The 23,724-nt window shown below is 37.0% G+C and overlaps 1 non-coding gene across 1 annotated transcript; it reads right to left on the bottom strand.

Moving 5' to 3' along the window:
• Positions 1-23,197: 23,197 nt before the first annotated feature.
• TRNAC-GCA lies at positions 23,198-23,270 on the bottom strand. The gene has a single exon. It is a non-coding gene; the product is annotated as a tRNA-Cys (tRNA).
• Positions 23,271-23,724: the final 454 nt, after the last annotated feature.

The following is a 23,724-nucleotide window of genomic DNA, read 5'->3' as shown; positions in this document are numbered from 1 at the left end:
TTTTGATGGAAAGTATGCTTTAGATTCTGCTATTTTTGTATGTCCATAGGCATCTGTCTTTTGGGTTCATGAAAAATATTCCTATTATCATAAAACCAACCACATTCCTCCACGCTAGTTGCAATTCTTCACCACAGCTCACAAAGTCACCTGTGGCCCACTGATTACTGCTGATGTTGCTAGTATTCTCTAAGAAGTCACTGAAATTTTTGGTAAAGTTATTGCCTCCAGACATATCCTCTATGTGCCAAAGTTATGGAGTTAATGACAACATTTTTACTTACGTAGCAAAACAAAGAATCTAGGGTGAAATGAGCTCTCTGCTTGTAGCTTTTTGTGGAGTTCAAATGGGGATCCTTGGACCTTAACCAACATATTAGCTCCCAGTCAATCATTTAATCTTCCGTATTGTCTTCTCCTCCCCTCATTAACCTGTGCCTGTTGCAAGTGTCACTGCTGGATTCCAGTACTGCAGTACTGGAATCCAGTACTTAGCTTAGCTACTCTTTGTATCCCCATTATACCTGCCACTCTGAGTCAGGTAATATTTCATACAAAAAGATTTCTTTTCTGAACATATTTTATACCTAAGGATTTCCCTTCTTCAATAAAACAGATTTTTTTTTTTAATGACTCACCAAGCATGGATGAGCTGAAGATTGACTCTGGAGGAGGAATGTTTTAGCGAGAGGGAAAAAAAAAAAGCTACAGCCCTATGGGTACTATCTTTGGGTAGTCCTTAAAAAGAAAACATATTCTGGAATCATAACATAAGAATCCACAACTTCAGCTTTTGAATTGTGTTTATATTCTAGATGTTCTGATTTTTGCCATCTGTATTTCAACCACATATCTGACATGAAACAGCAGAACATAAAGTGGGTCCAGAACCCTGTAGACATTGCTAAAAAAATGGCAAAGAGTGTGATTAAATGTCACTCTTTAATTTGCTACCCTATGATTTATGCATTGTCATAGTCAACGTCATGGATTTGACTAAATAATTTCTAGTTAAGATCACTAGTTCTGCATTAATTAATGGAGAACTTCTTATGTGCCAGGTAATTTGCAGCATGCAGCAATTCAAAATGTCATTGTCTATCACAAAAGTTTATTTTGTTTTATCATCTTAATACTTTTCCTTGTCAGTAATATTGAGGGCATAGATATTTTTGAAATTGACTTTAGGCTCTTGAAACAATGATTTCATAATATAAGTCATAATTTTGAATGAAACACTGAGTTGGCACACCAAATTAGATAGTTTTAAGCACAAATCTGATTGCCTTTTGGGAACTAGCTTAGTAACTCCAGATACCATTTCTAGTCTCTTTTGACTGCAAGCTTATTAAGAGCTTTTATTATAAACTCAGTAGATTTCAAGCTAAAGTTCATAAATTCTTTGGATCTGAATTCTAACCTAAATGTAAAATGAATAAACAAGCCTATAATATGTGCCCCCAAAACTTAGGACTGGTTGGTTAGTCTGGCTGTGTTTTTATAATGTTCCCTAAACTTGGTAAGCTAGATTTCAATAATGTCTTATTTCACTTGTTTATATTCTGTCCTTGAATTCTTCTAATGCACATTCTAAATACATACACTTACGCATAATTTGTGTATATGTCAGTTGAGTTTTGTCTCTGTGGAGTAGTGGAGAATAAGCCAGATAAGCAGACCCTAACCAGAACAAGTAGGCTAACAGATGGAGTGCACAGTAGGAAATTAGAGAATAACTGGCAGGATTTTTTTTTTAATAATGATCCATCTGGAGCCCAAGGGTCAGGATCATCAATCCTGACACAGAGGATCACAGCCTCACTTTACATTTAATTTCAAAGTTTACTTTCTTTAAAAAAAAATTCTCATTATTAAAAAAAAAAAGTTAGAAAATCAAGACAGAATAAGGTACAAATCCGCACAGAGTACATACTATATTATAGAATAAAGGCTTATACATAAGAAATAATATATTATGAATTGCTGTGGTTAATCATATTAACAGTTCTAAATATTCTTTGACACATATACCAAACTTCAAGATGGATGTATTAGAGGAGGTTAGATTGATGGGGGTCAATCAGGACAAAGTGACCACAAGGAAATTTGTCTTTTAGTAACAGTACAGGATGAGTGTTTTTAGATTGGTGAGTGACTCTGTTCTATACGGGCATTCAGGGACTTAGGCTGATAGTTGCTGTGGTAGGCCAAATTATGTCCATCCCCACCCCTAAAATTGTCCACATTCTCATCCCTGAACCCTGTGAATCTGGTGTTGCTCAGTCACTAAGTCATGTCTGGCTCTTTGAAACCCCATGGACTGCAGCAGGCCAGCCTTCCCTGGCCCCCACGATCTCCCAGAGTCTGATCAAACTCATGTCCACTGAGTCAGTGATGCCATCCACCGTCTCATTCTCCATCGCCCCTGTCTCCTCCTGCCCTCAACTTTTTGCCTTATGTGGCTGAAAGAACTTTGCAGATGTGATTGAAATATGATTATCCTGATTTATGCAGGTAGACCTAATATTATTTCCAGAGTCTTTGTGATTGGGAGATCGGAAGGTCCAAGTTAGAAAAGGCAATGTGATGACAGAAGCAGAATCTGAAGAAAATGAAAAATAGAAGCAGAGATGAAAGATTGGAAGAGACATTTGGAGATGATATGCTGCTGACTTTAAAAAGAGAGCAAGGGACTATGAACCAGGGGAAGGAAGCTTATTGATAGGTAAGGGCTTACTAATGCCATCTTATTGTTTTCCGGCTATGTTGTAGTTTCTTTGTTCTTTCTTCTCTTTTGTTGTTTTAGTATGTGTGTGTGTGTTTAAATTGATGATCTTTCTTAGTTGTATGCTTTGATTCCCTTCTCTTTGTCTTTGTGTATCTATTCTAGATCCTCTACTGAGATTTTTTTCTTGAAAGTAGCAACACTATTAATGCTACAAAAAATAATTTGGTTTCTTAAATCAGGCTGTACCAGCACAAAGAAGGAGTCCTTTGTAGACACAACACTAACATTAAAATGGATAGGATGGATGGGAAAACACCATTGCAAAGACTTTCAGGCTCAGTTGCTCAGTCATTTCCAGCTCTGCAACCTCCATGTATTGTAGCCCACCAACACACTTACTGTAGACATACACTGGCCTACAATTGTCAGCTTCCATTAAAATGCATTCAGTAGTCTATGTCCGGGCTTCCCTGAAAGCTCAGTTGGTAAAGAATACACCTGCAGTTCAGGAGACCCCAGTTCGATTCCTGGGTTGGGAAGATCTGCTGAAGAGGGGATAGGCTACCCATTCCAGTATTCTTGGGCTTCCCTTGTGGCTCAGCTGGTAAAGAATCTGCCTGCAATGTGGGAGACCTGGTTTCAGTCCCTGGGTTGGGAAGATCCCCTGGAGAAGGGAAAAGCTACCCACTCCAGTATTCTGGCCTGGAATATTGTCTATGTCCAGAAACAGTAGGACTCCTGAGGTGTTTATACACCAATCAATGAAGAATAAGAAATATGAAAAAAAAAAACATAGAGACTTCATTTGTCATAAAAACATGGGACATGAATCTTATTTGCCAAACCAAAGTGGTTCAGTGATACCATAGTCCTTTATTAATCAGAGGTGGGGGCTGAGGCAGTCTCATGTGTTCAGATAGCATAAGAATTCATGGAGGGTGGTATGATTACTAATAAACAAGTTCACTCTATGTGAGTTCTTTCACATAGAGCGCATCCTACTGAAAATATCTCTAAGCCTCTGTGGTCCTACACATTCCAGCAACTCTACACTGGCCTGGGTATCTTTCCAGGAATCCAGAGCTCTGAGACTAGAGTCTGGCTTACCTGGATTCTGCACATAGCCATCTCTTTCTTTGGTACTGATAGTTCTAACACTGTCCCTGATGGGTTAAGAAGATACTTATGTTTCTCTTCATCTAATTCTATTCTTCCTCAGTTCTCTCATATTATCTCTTCCTTTCCTTCTTTCTGTTTTCTAACCCTGATACACAAGCCAAGCATAATCTCTTCAGTGAGCTACTGTATACAAGCTTCTCCAAAAGGAGCTGATTGTCTTACTGGAGAAAGAGAGGAGAAGGATTACAGCAGAAAAGCCTGACAAATCAATATCTTCATAAATTATACTTCTATGACTGTGTAATCAAAACAATATGAGAAAGTTTACTGTCTGTGTTTCCTTAAATCATTCTCTGCAATTCTGCTTCATTTCCTTGGAACCAAAGACTGCTAAGATTTTAAAATTCTACTGGTAAATTATCAATTAAATGAGGAAATTATTTTCTAGTTATTTTCATCAAAGGTGGAACTCATACACACCTGTTCACTGATTTTCAGTATGTAGAATTATGATAATTTGTTTTTAGTACTTTTCCAAAACATATTCAGAAGCTCAGACACTTTTACATAGAATAAAAAGGTCTTATTCCATTAACAGTTTCTTTCTGGACTTAAATATTACTATGTTATAGGCACCCAGGTAGATTGTCTTATCTGAAAGGATGAATATTTAGTCTTTTGTTTTCACATTATTTTGTTGTAAATGGATCTTTAATGGGAAACAATAGCAAAGACTGTTTAGTAGAGAATTAGCAGCAAAAGAATTCAAAGGTTTTCTTTGGTAGGATGATTATTGATTATTTTGATTGCTTTTTTATTTGTCTCTATATGCTTTCCTTTATATTTCAGCTTTCTTTGTCTTAATATCAGTATGTTTGACTATGCACCTTTTATGGTGTATTTTAGGATCTTTACATTTGGCTTGTGGCTAACAGCAAATGTTCTCATCTGTGGCTCATATAGTAAAACTGATCCAAGGAAAATCTTTATAATAGAAGAGATTTTGCCAAGTTGGACAAGCCAATTAAAGTAATAATAAAATACAAAGATAAAATCGTAAAGATGTATTTCTAGAAAGAAGAAGGATAAATTTAGATCAAAGAGAAGAAATAATATTAGCAAAATGGCCCAAACAGAAGGACAGTTTATGGCAATAGAATTACATTCTTCTCAAGGAAGGCTTTGACCTGCCTGTGGTAGTTTATCAGAATGGGGCTGGATCCAAAATTGCAAAAACCAATGGATCACCACACAGAATAAATGTCAACTTTTTAATGGATAAATAAGAATTACATCTATTTTTTAATCTAGAGGCATATTGTTATACATCTTCATTGAACTAATATATGAGAGAAATTTTACCTATACAAGATCTTGAAACTTTATAACTAGAGAGGTCATGAGACAGTATAGTATTAATATTTTCTTTAGCCATTCCTTACGTTGTACACACACACACATAAGAACTTCAGATAGGTACCTCACTTGAGTGTTGTTTTTTTTTTTTTTTAGAAAGTGCATATTAAATGCTTTTTAAACTATTTGATCACTCTAATACCTAATGCTATACTAACTTTTATTCATACAAAAGTTCTGGTAACAAAAAAAAAAACAACATTGTTTTTGTTTTACAGCCTCGCAGAGAAAGGCTAAATTTCTTTTCATACAGATGACTGCAGTTTCTCCTAGCTCTTCTTAGTTCACATTACAGGTAGATTAAGACTTAGATTTCTAACTTTCAGGACCCATTTATTTTACATTTATTTTACAACACAGCTTAATACTAGTGGTGTTGACTTTGATTAAATCGTGATTGATACAATTTTCCATTACAAACTTATAATTTTTCCTTTTCAGCATTGTGTTTGTTAGAAGGGATTCACTAAGTGTAGCTCACACTCAAGAAAAAGGGGATTAAGCTTCACCATCCAGAAGGAACAAAAGGAAAGATATCAAAGATTTTGTGGCGATATGTTAAAATGACCACAATAATTAATGTATTTTGGGAAAGGTACTCTGAAGCCATGAAAATCATCCAAAAGTTTAGCCTACTAATTTTTAGCATTCATTGGTGAGTCTCGCTATGCAGTGGGAATCTAATGGTGATTTTTGATTATACTTTCTTCATTTTTTTCTGCAGTTATTAACTGCAGTTCTTCTGTAAGGAGGGCTTATCCCTTTACTTTCTATGTGTTTATTCAATAATTTATTTGTGCCAGTAGACTCATGCATACTTATTGTACCCTTTCAGCTATAAACTAGTGATATGGTTATTTATTATTCAATAATTTATTCACTTATTCAATAATTGTTCAAATTATTCCAGATTAGCCATTGGGAACCATTAAAGTTGACTCCTTTGATCTTTCCGTATAGCTCCACTCCCCTTGCTCCCCACCACCCCTTTTTAAGCTTTTCCCTGTTACCTGGTACTATAAGATGCTCCAGGCTCATCTTGTATTATTCTTGACTCCAGCAGTAGAATCAGCTATTTCTCCAAGTTCCTTTTATTGAAGAATGGTAGAAAAAAGAATGGTTAAAAAATAAATAAATAAAATTTTTTTAGAAAATATTTTTGTTACAGAAATATTTGATTTTTTATATAATCAAATTCATTCATTTCTTGGTTTCTGTCTTTGGCTTAATACTTAGGCTTCCCTGGTGGCTTAGTTGGTAAAGAATCAGCCTACAATGCAGGAGACCCATACTTAGACCTTCATCAACTCATTATATATAGTTACCAATGTATCTTTCAGTAATATATTAATCATTTTGCAGAACTCTAATGTTAATTAATAAGAAATCTGAGGTAATCCTTATTCTCCTGTTTCATAGCTAGGGAAAATGACAAGTCATGATGGTTTTGACTTACCAGCAAATTAGCACATCTGTGTTATCGGGCATACCTCCAAACACTGTGTTTAATTATAACATCTCTGCAAAGAAAGTTTAAGGATGAAATGGTGATTGGTATGTATATCTTCAAAATTATACTATATTTAAGATTTTTTAAAAAAATTCATTGGCATAGGTTACCAAGGAATCTGGCCATAGCCTGTTTTTAATAGTAATGGATATCAGCTCTCCTGAGTCAAAGTGAAAAGCCTTAGTAGCAAACTGCCTCTTCCTTGCACTGACAACATTATTTTAACCTTCTATTTTCTGCTATATTGTTGCTTATGAGAACCGTCCTGGAATTATATTAATGAATTAGTAGATACAGTGTAAAAGGATGTTGCATTTACGCAGTATTTGCTTGGAGTTGAGTGTAGTTCAGGGTAAAAGGGAGTGTATGTTGGAGGTGGAGGGCAGATAACAAAACAGAGAAGAGGAGTTGACTCCATTGGCCAATAAACTTCTCTAAGATTTTTCTAATCAAATGTTCCCTATATATGACACATAATTAAGCCCATACAAAATAAACAGTGCAAGTACTAAAGAATTATGCTGCATATTCTAAGGCCACCAATCCCTTCAACATTGGCATACTGAGAAATATCAAGGTGATTATACATTTTATAACATTTTCTAAAAAAGTATAAGAAAAGATAAATAAACTAAAGCTTTCTTTGCTGATTTATGGCACTGTCTTCCCAGGTATTCTAAATTGTAACCAGAAAAATTACCATTTAAGAGAGGCTATGTTCTCTTATCAGTTAATTTTCTTCTTAAAATTTATGTATTTTATATATACTTATATAAAATATTATATATGGATAATAACATATAATGGTCTTCCCTTGTAGCTCAGTTGGTAAAGAATCTGCCTGCAATGCAGGAGACCTGGGTTCAATTCCTGGGTTGGGAAGATTCCCTGGAGAAGGAAATGGCAGTCCACTCCAGTATCCTTGCCTGGAAAATCCCATGGACAGAGGAGCCTAGCAGGCTACAGTCCATGGGGCTGCAAGAGTTGGACACGACTTAGCAACTAAACCACCAACAATAACATATAATATATTAAGCTTATTTAATATATAATTAGCATCACAAAATATATAATGTCAGTTAAACTTAAAAATATATAAAACATGTATGCACTATACATAAATACATGCATATACATATATGCACTGATATACATACAGATAACATACAAGTATACATGATAAGCATATATATGTATATTTACACAGAGAGAGAAGAGCTCACTGTACTCATTTTTCTGTTACTTCATTTGCTTCAGTACTATGGAATCTTAGAGACACTTCCCTTTTAATATGTTAATATCTGTAGTGTAGTACTTATTGTTTTTTAAATGCCACAGTTAAACATTTCTCTGGTTTTTGACTTTAGATTTCCTCTAAACTTTTGCTTCGAAAACAATGCTGTTATGAGCCTATTAGTGACTCTTTGCACTTGTAACACTTTCTCTAAGCTTCTCAACAATTATTGCAATTGTATAGTCTAAAGAAAGTAAACTTAATAGACACAACAGTATTATCTCCATAATGGTTTAAAAGTTCTCCCTCCTAGGTTACCAAAACTTGAAATGTCAAACCTTCAAATTTTGGCTAAACTTTTCCTTTTTAGGAAGAATTATATCTCATTATTTTATTTTTCATTTGAAGATATCTTCTCTGATTAAGCACTTTTCATATGTTTAGCACATGTTTAGAAGACATTTGTATTTTCTTCATTTGGAATTGCCTGTCTATATCCTTTCCTTTTTTTTTCTTTTCCTACTGGGTTGTTTGTATTTGTAATAATTTCTAATATATGTAAGGAATATTAATATTGAAGTTTCTTCTCAGTCACTTATCTTTATTATACTTTTAAACATCTTGGAGTTCTACTTGTATAATCTAATGTGTTAATCTTTTTGTTAATGCCTGTATGTGTTTTATGGCTATTTTGTTTCCATAATCTATTTGTTTTCTGTTGTCCCAACACTACAATGTTTTAAAAACTTAAGATTTATAGTGTATTTTAATATCTAGTAAATACATTATCTTTGTTCGTTTCAGTTCAGTTCAGTTGCTCAGTCGTGTCCGACTCTTTGTGATCTCATGGGCTGCAACAAGCCAGGCCTTCCTGTCCATCACCGACTCCCAGAGCTTACTTAAACTCATGTCCATTGAGTTGATGATGTCATCCAACCATGTCATCCTCTGTCGTCCCCTTCTCCTCCTGCCTTCAATCTTTCCCAGCATCAGGGTCTTTTCCAATGAGTCAGCTCTTCACATTAGCTGGTCAACTTCAGCAACAGTCCATCTGATGAATATTCAAGGTTGATTTCCTGTAAGATTGACTGGTTTGATCTCCTCGCTGTCCAAGGGACTCGCAAGTCTTCTCCAATACCAAGTTCAAGAGCATCAGTTCTTCAGTGCTCAGCTTTCTTTATGGTCCAACTCACTATCCATACATGATGACTGGAAAAACCATACCATAGCTTTGACTAGACAGACCTTTTTTGGTAAAGTAATGTCTCTGCTTTTTAATATGCTGTCAGGTTTGTCATAGTTCTTGATTTGCCATAGCTTCTCATGGTTCTTTACAGTTAAAAAAAGTCCTTTATTTACTTTCAACATTCCTTGTGTTTTAATGAGTGCATTTAAGATAGTATATTTGTGTTGCTGTAACTGTATCACGTAGGTTTTGATAATGTAGAATTGACTGTAATTCCCACTTGACTGTTACCTGGAAATGGTGAGAACTACAAAGTAACTCCAGTTACAGTAACTAACTATGTCATTGGTTGACTCTGCATCTCTTTCTATTTTCAGCTCCTGAGTCATCTGACATGAGTAGTCCTGAGGCTCTTGCCCCTATCTTCTGTGACAAAGCTTTTCTGTGAGTTTCTTAGGTGAAGCTTTTCTCTGCTATTTCTGTTCTTTGAGGAGGGTTACTTGTAATTTATGACCCAATAACAGTTCTTTTTGTTTGTTTGATTTTTAAGCATATTATGTGTGTGGTATGTGTATGTGTGTATATGTGAGTATTTCATGGTAGGAAGATTTGATGTTTGCACTCAGCCTGCCATCTTGAAACTGGAGTCCCCATCTCTTAAAAGTCAGGAATAAAGTGTACATGGGATTCTGTGGATGTCAAATATGAGTTATGAGTAAGTTCCTCTTATTTCTCTTATTCATTGTGAACTATTTTTAATATTTATTTATTTATTTTTATTTGGCTATACTGGGTCTCAGTTGAGGCATGTGGGATCTTTTTTTATTTTATTTTATTGAAGGATAATCGCTTTACAGAATTTTGTTGTCTTCTGTCAAACATCAACGTGAATCAGCCATAGTTGTAAATATGGCCCCTCCCTCTAGAACCTCCCTCCCATCTCCCTCCCCATCCCACCCCTCTAGGTTGATACAGAGCTCCTGTTTGAGTTTCCTGAGACATACAGCAAATTCCCGTTGGCTATCTATTTTATATATGGCAACATAAGTTTCCACATTACTCTCTCCATACATCTCACCCTCTCCTCCCCTCTCCCCATATCCATAAGTCTGTTCTCTATGTCTGTTTCTCTATTTCTGCCTTACAAATAAATTCATCAGTACCACTTTTCTCGATTCCATATATATGTGTTAGTATATGACAGTTATCTTTCTCTTTCTGACTAACTTCACTTTGTATAATAGGTTCTAGGTTCATCCATCTCATTATAACTGACTCAAATGTGTTCCTTTTTATGGCTGAGTAACATTCCATTATGTATATGTACCACAACTTCTTTATCCATTCATCTGTCAATGGACATTTAAGTTGCTTCCATGTTCTAGCTATTGTAAACAGTGCTGCAATGAATATTGGGGTACATGTATCTTTTTCAATTTTGGTTTCCTCAGGATATATGCCTAGGAGTTGGATTGCTGGGTCATATGATGGTTTTATTCCTAGTTTTTTTTTTTTTTTTTTTCAGGAATCTCCATGCTGTCTTCTATAGTGGCTGTATCAATTTACATTCCCACCAACAGTGCAAGAGAGTTCCATTTTCTCCACACCCTCTCCAACATTTATTGTTTGTAGACTTTTTGATGATGGCCATGCTGACCAGTGTGAGGTGATATCTTATTGTAGTTTTGATTTGCATTTCTCTAATAACAAGTAATGTTGAGTGTCTTTTCATTTTCTTGTTAGCCATCTGTATGTCTTTTTTGGAGAAGTGTCTGTTTAGATCTTTTCCCCACTTTTTGGTTGGATGTTTGTTTTTTTGGTATTGAGTTGTACAAGTTGCTTGTATATTTTGGAAATTAATCCTTTGTCAGTTGTTTCATTTGCTATTATTTTCTCCCATTCTGAGAGTTGTCATTTCACCTTGTTAATAGTTTCCTTTGCTGTGCAAAAGCTTTTAGCTTAATTATGTCCCACTTGTTTACTTTTGTTTTTATTTCCATTACTCTAGGAGGTGGGTCATAGAGGATCTTGCTTTGATTTACGTCATCAAGTGTTCTGCCTATGTTTTCCTCTAACAGTTGTATAGTTGCTCTTCTTACATTTAGGTCTTTAATCCATTTTGTGTTTATCTTTGTGTGTGGTGTTGGAAGTGTTCTAATTTAATTCTTATACATGTAGCTGTCCAGTTTTCCCAGCACCACTTATTGAAGAGGCTATCTTTGACCCATTGTACATGGACAGATTCTTAGAAAAGTTCAATCTTCCAAGACTGAATGAGGAAGAAATAGAAATTATGAACAACCTATTTATAAGCACTGAAATTGAAACTGTCAGCAAAAATCTTTCAAAAAACGAAAGCCCAGGATCAGATGGCTTCACAGGTGAATTCTTTTCTTTTTTTTTTTTCATTTTTCTTTCTTTTTTTTTTAATTAGTTGGAGGCTAATTACTTCACAACATTTCAGTGGGTTTTGTCATACATTGATATGAATCAGCCATAGATTTACACGTATTCCCCATCCCGATCCCCCCTCCCACCTCCCTCTCCACCCGATTCCTCTAGGTCTTCCCAGTGCACCAGGTCGGAGCACTTGTCTCATGCATCCCACCTGGGCTGGTGATCTGTTTCACCATAGATAGTATACATGCTGTTCTTTCAAAACATCCCACCCTCACCTTCTCCCACAGAGTTCAAAAGTCTGTTCTGTATTTCTGTGTCTCTTTTTCTGTTTTGCATATAGGGTTATCGTTCCCATCTTTCTAAATTCCATATGTATGTGTTAGTATGCTATAATGTTCTTTATCTTTCTGGCTTACTTCACTCTGTATAAGGGGCTCCAGTTTCATCCATCTCTTTAGGACTGATTCAAATGAATTCTTTTTAATGGCTGAGTAGTATTCCATGGTGTATATGTACCACAGCTTCCTTATCCATTCATCTGCTGATGGGCATCTAGGTTGCTTCCATGTCCTCTATGACCCACCTCCCAGAATATTGGAAATAAAAGCAAAACTAAACAAATGGGACCTAATGAAACTTAAAAGCTTTTACACTACAAAGGAAACTATAAGTAAGGTGAAAAGACAGCCCTCAGATTGGGAGAAAATAATAGCAAATGAAAAAACAGACAAAGGATTAATGTCAAAAATATACAAGCAACTCCTGCAGCTCAATTCCAGAAAAATAAATGACCCAATCAAAAAATGGGCCAAAGAACTAAACAGACATTTCTCCAAAGAAGACATACAGATGGCTAACAAACACATGAAAAGATGCTCAACATCACTCATTATTAGAGAAATGCAAATCAAAACCACAATGAGGTACCATTACACGCCAGTCAGGATGGCTGCTATCCAAAAGTCTACAAGCAATAAATGCTGGAGAGGGTGTGGAGAAAAGGGAACCCTCTTACACTGTTGGTGGGAATGCAAACTACTACAGCCGCTATGGAAAACAGTGTGGAGATTTCTTAAAAAACTGGAAATAGAACTGCCATATGACCCAGCAATCCCACTTCTGGGCATACACACTGAGGAAACCAGATCTGAAAGAGACATGTGCACCCCAATGTTCATTGCAGCACTGTTTATAATACACAGGTGAATTCTATCAAACATTTAGAGAAGAGCTAATACCCATGCTTCTAAAACTCATTCAAAAAGTTGCAGGGGAAGGAACTCTTACAAACTCATTCTATGAGGTCACCATCACCCTGATGACAAAACCAGGCAAAGACAACACAAAAACAGAAAACTACAGGCCAATATCACTGATGAGCATAGATGCAAAATCCTCAACAGAATTCTAATAAACAGAGTTCAACAACACATTAAAAAGCTCATACACCATGATCAAGTTGGATTTATTCCAGGGATGCAAGGATTCTTCAACATATGCAAATCAATCAATGTGATACATTGTATTATTAAATTGAAAGGTAAATCCATATGATAATCTCAGTATATGCAGAAAAAGCCTTTGACAAAATTCAGCATCCATTTATGATTAAAACTCTTCAAAACATGGGCATAGAAGGAACCTACCTCAACACAGTAAAGGCCATATATGATAATCCCATAGCAAACATTATTTTCAATGGTGAAAAATGGAAAAGCATTTCTCCTAAGATCAGGATCAAGACAAGGGTGTGCACTCTCACAAGTATTATGCAACATAGTTTTGGAAGTCCTAGCTACAGCAATTAGAGAAGAAAAAGAAATAAAAGGAATCTGGATCAGAAAAGAAGTAAAGTTCTCACTGTTTGCAAATGACATGATACTGGACATAGACAACCCTAAAGATACTATCAGAAAATTACTAGAGTTAATCAGTGAATTTAGCAAAGTTACAGGATACAAAATCAATACACAGAAATCACTTTCATTCCTATATACTAAAAATGAAAAATCAGAAAGAAATTAAGAAATCAATCCCATTCATCATTGCAATAAAAAGAATAAAATATCAATGAATAACCCTTCTAAGAAGAGAAAAAAACTATATACAGAAAATTATAAGACACTGATGAAAGAAATCAAAGATGAAATAAACAGATGGAGAGATATTCCATGTTCCTGGATAGGAAAAATCAATGTTGTGAAAGTGACTATACTACCAAATGCAATCTACAGATTCAGTGAGATCCCTATCAAATTGCCAGTAGCATATTTCATTAAACTAGGGGAAAAAATTTCACAGTTCATATGGAAACACAAAAGACCCCAAATAGTCAAAGCAGTCTTGAGACAGAAGAATGGAGCTGGAGGAATCAACCTTCCTGACTACAGATTATAGTACAAAGCTACAGTCATCAAGACAGTATGGTACTGGCACAAAAACAGAAATATAGACCAATGGAACAAGATAGCCCAGAGACAAACCCATGTCCCTCTGGGTACCTTATTTTTGACAAAGGAGGCATGCAGAATCTTAAGTTGCAGCATGCAAACTCCTAGTTGTGGCGTGTGGAATCTTGTTCCCTAACCAGGGATCAAACCTGGGATTCCTGTATTGGGAGTGCAGAACCTTAGCCACTGGGGCACCAGGGAACTCCCTGAACTGATTTTCCTTTTTTTTTTTGGTATGCATCTTAAAATACTTTTGGATTAAGATATGCCTTTTCATCTACTGACACCTTGGATGAACTTGGGTATATTCACACTGCTACTCCAAGCCAAAGGCTTGGAATCTCTTGGTCATTTATATTAATCTTAAGAGTTGGTCTTCCTTTTCTGGTGGTGAATCATTCAACCATTTCCTAATTTTGCCTCACCAGAAATGTAATTTGCTGTAAGTCCTTGAAACCTTAGTTTCTTGAGTTTATATAGATGTTCCTCTTTAAATATATCTTGGGGAATTTAATGATAGAAAAGATTTAAATACAACAAAAGAAATAAAAATCTAAACTAGACATCCCAATAGTGTTTTAGTAAAACCAATTCGACCTGATTAACCTCTTTGACTCTAAAAGTCAGTAGTGAAACCAAGAAGCATTTAACCCAAAGAACAAAGAAAAGAATATAGTATTGAAAAATAACAGCTCAGGAGAGCTGACATAATTTCCTTCCTTTGTTAAAAAAAAAAAAATTAGCCTGAAAAGTGAGGGTCTTTTTTAAAAAGCATTTCTGTGTTCTGTGTACCATAGTGATGAGATTATATGATAAGATCTCTCCAGTTTTAGGTCTAACATTCAGTGAATTTGTAGATAGAAGATGTTTGTATAGATGTATTTTGACCTGAAAAAAGTTCTGTAAATTTATTCAAGCAATGAGATGACCAGAGGAAGACTTCATTTCATAATCTTGCAGGAGATTTTTTAAATAGTTCTGTTATTGTCAGTTCAACTTGTAACAGCTCATCTGTGAACGTTGCAATGCCTCAGAGCCATTCTGGGTTCTGGAATTTTGATAAATATAGGCTCCTGATACCATCACACTGTCAGAAATTTGCTTTGCTTCAGCTATGTACATACTCTGACAGATCATTTTGTGGGTATAAGTACATAGAGCATGGATAAGCTCAGAGGTACCTCAAATATGCACTTATTTGTTTTTTATTCCTCATGTAGATCTGAATAAGAGCAGATGAGGGCAACCTAAAATAGTCTGTGATCTTGCTACTCAAAATGTGATCAAAGAGCAAAAAACTAGCATCATCTGGAGTCTTCTTAGGAAAGTGGATCCCTCCCCAGATCAACTGAGTAAAAATTGGTATATTAATACCATCTCCAGGTGATGTGTATGAATATTACAGTTTAAAAACCACTGCCCAGGTAATTTATTCAGATTCTCCCCTACTGTTGAAAATGCAAGGATACAGTGAACACTAAGAAATCTGACATATTTCCTCTGTCAGTTTCTTCCAACTGTATACTCCCAGTAATTCTGAAAATGTGTATTGGCCTTTCAACCTGACCACTAACTAAAAAGATAATCTCGTTCCTGCATCCTTTCTGTTTTTTTGAGGTGAAGGCAGACCTGTTCTCATACTCTTGATGAGGTCTTTGTTATCTCTAACACATGCTAATAACAGGAGCTTCCTACTTTTCAGATTATTTTTCACACAGCTACTAGACAGACATCTGAAATGAAAACCCATTTTGGTCACACTCCCGCTATTATTCTACAATGTCTCTCTATAACTTTCGTGATGAAAAGACAAATTCTTGGTGTGTCTTCTAAGGACTCTTATCTCCTTCCTAGCCTGTTAATTATAACCAAACTGAGTATAGCAACTGCTACTGATGATCCCCTATATCCTCTTAGCCCACCTGAGTGCACCTCTTAGCACTCTGTTGAAATCTTTCTCCTTCCATCTCCTGGGCCATTCTTCTCTGCCTGAAGACTTTCCCTTCAAGACCAGAGCTTGGGGATGCCTCACTAGGTACAGTATGAAAATGCTAGGATTTAGCTCCCCTGCTGCCCCGCCCTGCCCCGGGCCACTCTCAAACAACTGGGGGCTTGAGCTCATAGATAAATATTTCAGCCTCACTATTCTCTTATGGAGAAATCCTTAGATTGTTTTCTGATGGTTTCTCCAAGCTTCTCTGGTGGAACCGAGGTTCAGTTGCTCAAATTGTTGGCACAGTAACAGTTTTGTCTTCGTTTCTCTCTCTTTTCAATTGCCTACTCCTCTCACTTGCTTCTTGGAATCACCTTACAAAATCACTTGAACCCCAGTGCTTCCCTCAGGGCCTGCTTTCTGAGGAAACTGAAGTGAGGATAGCTAGTACTGATTGTGACCCTTTAAAGCAGATTCTCAGCACTGGATTCTGAAAAGGGATCACTTACCAGTGAAATAGAAACAAGGGTCACTTTGGCATTGGTGGGTAGGGTGGTGATGACATTGGGCGCTGGAGTAAATGGGGAGCAGGTGGAGGTGGAAAGGCAAGCACTGGCTTATGCAAGAGTTCCAGAACTTGGAACATATGAAGTCAAGTGTGATGAAAAGGATAGTGGCTGGTATGTGTTAAGCACTCAGGATCCTTGAAGGAGAAGAATGTAAGGCTTACATTAGCAAGCTATCTTTACAGAGCATGCTGTGAAATCCAGAAGGCCTCAATGCCAGCATCTGAATTTCATATAATTTTTATGTGTCACAGTATTGTTTTTCCTCATCTCCCCCTCTAACTGTTTTTAAAAGTATAAAAATTATTCTTAACTCACAGGTCACACAAAAATAGGAACTGGACCAAATTTGACCCTCAGGCCTTAGTGTTTTCCCCCCTTTCTAATGTAAACGTGATTTTGCAGAAAGATTGCTTTGTTAGGAGTCAGGATACTTTGGTACTCGCACCTAAGTTGCATGACTGATTCAGTCAGATAAGATATGGAGTTAAGGCCCATATGAATTTCTAGTGTGCACCCAATAATCATATTTTTTTTGTATACTTATCTGTTTTCGCTTGAGCAGAAGGTCTTAATCTTTAAGAGAAAGAAAGTACCAGTGACTTCACCAGTCACTCCAAAAGGAATAGGGGAGTAGACTCCAAATAAAAAGTGGCAGTCTTACTGGACTGAAGAGGAGAGGTGGAAGTCTGGGGCAACGAAAGCAGTTGAAACTTAAGTCCAAAAGAGGAGAGGATCACATGGACTCTAACCTCAAAATCTGTAGTCAGGTTCCCCTAAAGTCATTGGCTTCTAAGATACACACATACAAGAGAAGATTCTAAAAAAGCCAGAAGAATCTGAGCAGAGATTCCAGCATGTCCCAGTACCAGCATGGCAAAAGTTGAAGTTCAGACTTTACAAAGTAAAAGAGGCTGTATTGTACCCTGAATTTTCCACTGAGACCTCTATCATGGCCAAGATTGAGGGCAAAATGAAATAGTTCAGTTCAGTTAAGTCACTCAGTCATGTCCAGCTCTTTCTGACCCCATGGACTGCAGCACGCCAGGACTCCCTGTCCATCACCAACTCCCAGAGTTTACTCAGACTCATGTCCATTGAGTCGGTGATGCCATCCAACCATCTCATCTTTTGTTGGCCCCTTCTTCTCCTGCCTTCAATCTTTCCCAGCATCAAGGTCTTTTCCAATGAGTCTGTTCTTCGCATCAGGTGGCCAAAATGTTGGAGTTTCAGCTTCAACATCAGTCCTTTCAAGGAATATTCAGGATTGATTTCCTTTAGGATGACTGCTTAGATCTCCTTGCAGATCAAGGGACTCTCAAGAGTCTTTTCCAACACCACAGTTCAAAAGCATCAGTTCTTTGGTGCTCAGCTTTCTTCACCATCCAACTCTCACATCCATACATGACTACTGGAAAAACCGTAGCCTTGACTAGATGGACCTTTGTTGGCAAAGTAATGTCTCTGCTCTTTAATATGCTATCTAGGTTGGTCATAACTTTCCTTCCAAGGAGCAAGTGTCTTTTAATTTCATGGCTGCAATCATCATCCGCAGTGATTTAGGAGCCCAGAAAAATAAAGTCTGCCACTGTTTCCACTGTTTCCCCATCTATTTGCCATGAAGTCATGGGATCGGATGCCATGATCTTAGTTTTCTGAATGTTGAGCCTTAAGCCAACTTTTTCACTCTCCTCTTTCATTTTCATCAAGAGGTGCCTTAGTTCTTCTTCACTTTCTGCCATGAGGGTGGTATAATCTGCATATCTGAGGTTATTGATATTTCTCCCAGCAATCTTGATTCCAGCTTGTGCTTCATCCAGCCCAGCATTTCTCATGATGTACTCTGCATATAAGTTAAATGAGCAGGGTATGAAATATACACAGCCCTCAAGAAAATGTGGGTGTATCCTTGCCACTCTGTCTGCTGCTAAAGGAAACAGCCTGCTATGGAGGAAGATGTCATATAAAACTACAATTTTTCATCCATAATCAAGTATTTCATTCAGTGAAATACTACATGAATGGTAACATGATCCACTGACCAGAGAAATCAAGAGAAAAAAATGATATAAATCCACCTTATATTATTCATATATTAGAGATATCACACAGACTTTAAGATAACTGATTTAATATGCTCAAGCTAAAGAGGAAAAGAAAATTTACCCTGAAACTAAAATTAAGAATTCGGTAGTTATGTTTACCAACTAGCAAATTAGAAACTGCAGTATAGAGGAGTAGTAAACTAGGCAGGAAAATAGTTGAGTAGAAATTCTGCAGTGCTGAGAGAGAAAAAATAGAGGGGGAATACAGAAAGAAAAGCTTAACTGGTAGCTCAGCTGGTAAAGAATCCGCCTGCCATGCAGAAGACCTGATTTGATTCCTGAGTCAGGGAGATCCTCTGGGGAAGGAAAAGGCAACCCACTCCACTCTGCTTGCCTGGGAAATCCCATGGAGAGAGGAGCCTGGCAGGCTACAGCCCATGGAGTTGCAAAGAGTCAGACCCAATGGAGCGACTTTTACTTATGTCATGCAGCTAGAGGGTTTATCTGCCTAGCCTCATTACCTTGATAGATAGGGTAGGATCTCAGCATAGCACAAGCAGGGGCATATAGTCACTGCTGCACCAATTTCTAGACCCAAGCCAGCTCTCAGACTCAGGGATCATCAAGCTGATAGCTTCCTTCTTTAAATACTTGACTCTCACTTCTTTGTGCTCCAGAGTTGTCTTTCTCAAATTCATTAGTAGTATGGTTCTCTGAACTTGGATAACTTGGAAGTATTTGGACACATGGCATGGGAAGATGAACCACCCAGGAGGCAACCCTCAGTAATGGGAGATCAAGGTTCTGGGTAAATGATCCAGTCTCCCACCACTCAGTGAGAATCCTGGGGTGGTCACTATAGGATTTAATGCTGGTCATGAAAACAGAACACTGTTCATGAACATATCCACTTTTGGGGTTTCTCTCCCTTTCCTTTCCTATTTTCCCCATTGTTCATTTGTGCTTCCATGTTCTTACTTCTGAGCCTGAATTGGGCGGCGGGTGGGTGGGGGTGTCCAACTAAGGCAGTGAGTCTCTCATTGTTTCTTAAACACATCAGCTTCATATTTAAAATGTTCACGTTTGTCAGGAAGGGGCTGAGTGTGACTGCCAGAGTAAAAGATTCTTGGGTTTTTTTCTTAAGAGACCTCACTGGGAGAGAGCTATTACTCTGCTGAATTTTCTATGATAAAAATTCTGCTCCTTAGCCTTTCAAGCATAGAACTCTGATTTTGTGCACTAAGAAGTATTGCATCTGTTCAATATTTCTTCCCTTTTTCTTTGCCATGCATTTCCAGGGAAGACTAAAACCTTCCTTCTTTCTTTATATACACTAATGCTTTCAAGGAAAACACAAGCAGTTTTTCTTGAGAATCATTCAGTTTTCTTTGAATCCTTTGCCTTAATATAGCTCTTTGAATTTCACTTTTATAGTTTGACTCTTAACAAACACATTCATCTCCTCTATTTCTACATTTCTACAGGGTACCACCATAATCTCTAAGTATTTGTTAACTATTCTCCACCTTTTATCAGCCCTCCATGTTTTTGCTTATGATGTTCCTTACCAGAAGGTTCTTCATCAACCTTGCACCTCACTGACTTAAACTCATAGAATGGAGACAGCTTTGGTGAACTTTCCTTCACCATCAGGCAGTTAAATCCCTCCCCCTGCCCATTTTTTTGCATCCTCCATATACTTTTATTATAGGAAGAATCCTGTTTAGTTGCAATTTTCTGTGTGAATGCCCTTGAGGTCAGAACCTATGTCTTACTCATCTTTGTATCCACAAAACATAATAAGCATGCCTTGTGTGTTTATGGAACTAATGATCATGTGCATTGTAAGAAGAAATAGTAGTAAAGAATATGCACAAGCTTAAGACACTTTTAGCAGGACATTGATGCTGAACTGTGGTTTAAATCAATTGGAGGGGTCTCCACAGTCTAATAGTAACAATCCCCGAATCAGATGGCTTCTTGACTATGAACCCTGGTGAGTTCACAGAGACATAAAAATATAAATGGCATATGCTATATAGTTCTTGCCCAATTTCTCAATAGCATAGTTTTACAGGCCATACAGGTAGCTTTCCAGCTGATTCTTTTATGTGAATCATTCTTTTTCTTTTTTTTGCATACAAAATGGCAACATCATGTGTTAAACACTTTCTGCAAAAAGAGAAATTTTCACTTCAAAAAGCATCTAAAAATTACACAGTTAACAAAGACTTATGGCTTGTATTGGAATCTTAAGTTTCTCAGTTCAGTTCAGTCACTCAGTCGTGTCTGACTCTTTGTGACCCCATGAACCACAGCACGCCAGGCCTCCCTGTCCATCACGAACTCCCAGAGTCCACCCAAACCCATGTCCATTGAGTCGGGGATGCCATCCAACCATCTCATCCTCTGTCGTCTCCTTCTCCTCCTGCCCTCAATCTTTCCCAGCATCAGGGTCTTTTCCAATGAGTCAGCTCTTCTCATCAGGTGGCCAAAGTATTTGAGTTTCAGCTTCAACATCAGTTCTTCCAATGAACACCTAGGACTGATCTCCTTTAGGATGGACTGATTGGATCTCCTTGCAGTCCAAGGAACTCTCAAGAGTCTTCTCCAACACCACAGTTTGAAAACATCAGTTCTTTGGTGCTCAGCTTTCTTTATAGTCCAACTCTCACATCCATACATGACTGCTGGAAAAACCATAGCCTTGACTAGACGGACCTTTGTTGACAAAGTAATGTCTCTGTTTTTTTAATATGCTGTCTAGGTTGGTCACAACTTTCCTTCCAAGGAGTAAGTTTCTCACTGGCACTCAAATTGAGACATGGGCTTAACCAAGGTGCTGTTCATTTGATCAGCAAAAAACTTGAGAGGATGAATAAAGCACCAAAGTGCATGAAAGTACCATATGACATAGGGTAGCTATATTAGATATTGTTTCCTTAGACTTTTAACAGCATCATAAGCTTTTAGAAAATGATTAATATTGAACAAAGAAAGAAAGCAGGATAAAGTATCAATTTAATTAAGACTCAGAATTTTCTTAGGAGGATATCACAATATAGATAACTTTTATTATAAAACTTTAATTTTTATTATAAAGCTTAAAATTACATATTAGATAATTTAATAAATTTTTAATGAGCACCTAATGTGAATCAGGTATGGTAATAAGTATTCAACGTGGAAAAATCAGACAATGCAGTCAACACAACAATAGACAAATTATATCATTAATATATACCACTGTTCAAAATATTCTCTCTCTTTGTTTCTGTCTTACATACACACATATATTTGTCAACACCCTCAAATAAAGAAATCTTATTTGTCTGCCTGTTGCCATAAGACAGCTACACTTTATATAAGGGAGTTTTCTTAATTTGTTTAAAGGACAATTTATCCTGACTGATGTGTATACACACACACACACACACATACCAGTTTTGGCAGTTCCTTTTGGTTGTCCACTTCTCACTCACCTAGGAGTCTCAACATCCCTGGCACTGTGGCAAACTAATTTGTTAGCTTGAAGCACTGTTCAGTCTCAGACCCTACAGTTAGTTCTTGGCATTTTTCTTTTCACTTTTGGCCATTGTAAAATATCCTGTGAAATTGTGAGAGCAGGCTGTAGCAACCACTTCATGATCATGAAGATTCAAATCTGAGGACAAAAAAGTCAACACTATGTGTGGGCAGAGCAAAAAAAAAAAAAAAAATATATATATATATATATATATATATATATATATATATATGGAGAGAACCTGGTTTATTGAAGATAAATCTATGATAACTTTTATTCTACATCTAGATTCATTTTAGTTGAAATGATATATTTTTCTTGTTTTTAAAATCAAGTACAATTTTCTGTTAACTGTGACAAAAGCATTTAATCTAAATCATCAAGGAATGCAGAACAATTTTAAAGTCCTAGTTACTGCCAACAAACACAATAACATCCAATATTACCTGCAACATATGTGAAAGCTTAGTAATAAATATTTGAAAAGTGAAAGTGGAAGTGTTAGTCACTCAATCATGTCCTACTCTTTGCGGCCCCATTGACTATAGCCCACCAAGCTCCTCTGTCCATGGAATTCTCCAAGAAAGAATACTGGAGTGGGTTGCCTTTCCCTTCTCTGGGGGATCTTCCCAACCCAGGGATTGAACCCAGATATCCTGCATTACAGGCAGATTCTTTACTATCTGAGCCACCAGGGAAGCCCAATAAATATTTGGGGTACTTTTAAAAATTTAATCCTTAAGCAACATTTCTGCATGGTTGTTACTATTATTTTAAACACAGAGAATCTCAGCCTCCAGAGTTTAAGGAATAAGCCTAAGATAATTCAGATAATAGATGACAGAGAGTGAAAGTGAAAGTTGATCAGTTGTGTACTATTCTTTGCAATCCCATGGACTATACAGTCTGTGGAATTCTCCAGGCCAGAATACTGGAGTGGGTAGCTTCTCCCTTCTCCTGGGGATCTTCCCAACCCAGGGATCAAACCCAGGTCTCCCACATTGAAGGCGGATTCTTTACCAGCTGAGCCACAAGGGAAGCCCAAGAATACTGGAGTAGGTATCCTATCCTTTCTCCAGCTAGCCTTCCTGACCCAGGAATTGAACCTGGGTCTCCTGCATTGCAGGCAGATTCTTTACCAACTGAGCTATCAGGGAAGCCCAGATGACAGGACTGAGATTCAAATACAGGTCCACATGGTAACAGGTCCATTTTGCTAACCCTGATACAGTGTCTCCCAAGTTGTTACGATGCTCAGCATTTGTCCCTTTGGTCCTTTCTTTTGTGCTAGGCAGTGAACAATGGATTATTATTACATAAGTGGGGCATGAATTTGGACTGGTTATATAAGTCTCTGTGCAAATAAATGCCAGGAAACATTTTTCTTGAAAACAAACTTCTTAATTTGTCCCCAGACAGTAATTTTAAATCAGAGATCTGCTAAGTTTTCAGATTAGAACTGAAAATTACATGCTGACGAGCTATTACTGAAAGTGAATTTGTCCCACTTGTTGTGGACTAATTTCGTCAACATATATCATCCTTGTAATTGCAAAACATGTAGTATTGTAAGGATAGATAACCAAAAGAGAGATTAACATACCTCCAATC

Source organism: Cervus canadensis, chromosome 24, assembly GCF_019320065.1.
Source record: "Cervus canadensis isolate Bull #8, Minnesota chromosome 24, ASM1932006v1, whole genome shotgun sequence".
Classification (NCBI taxonomy): Eukaryota; Metazoa; Chordata; class Mammalia; order Artiodactyla; family Cervidae; genus Cervus; species Cervus canadensis.
The sequence above is the reverse complement of the archived record's forward strand: the minus strand, read 5'-3'. Positions and strand labels throughout refer to the sequence as shown.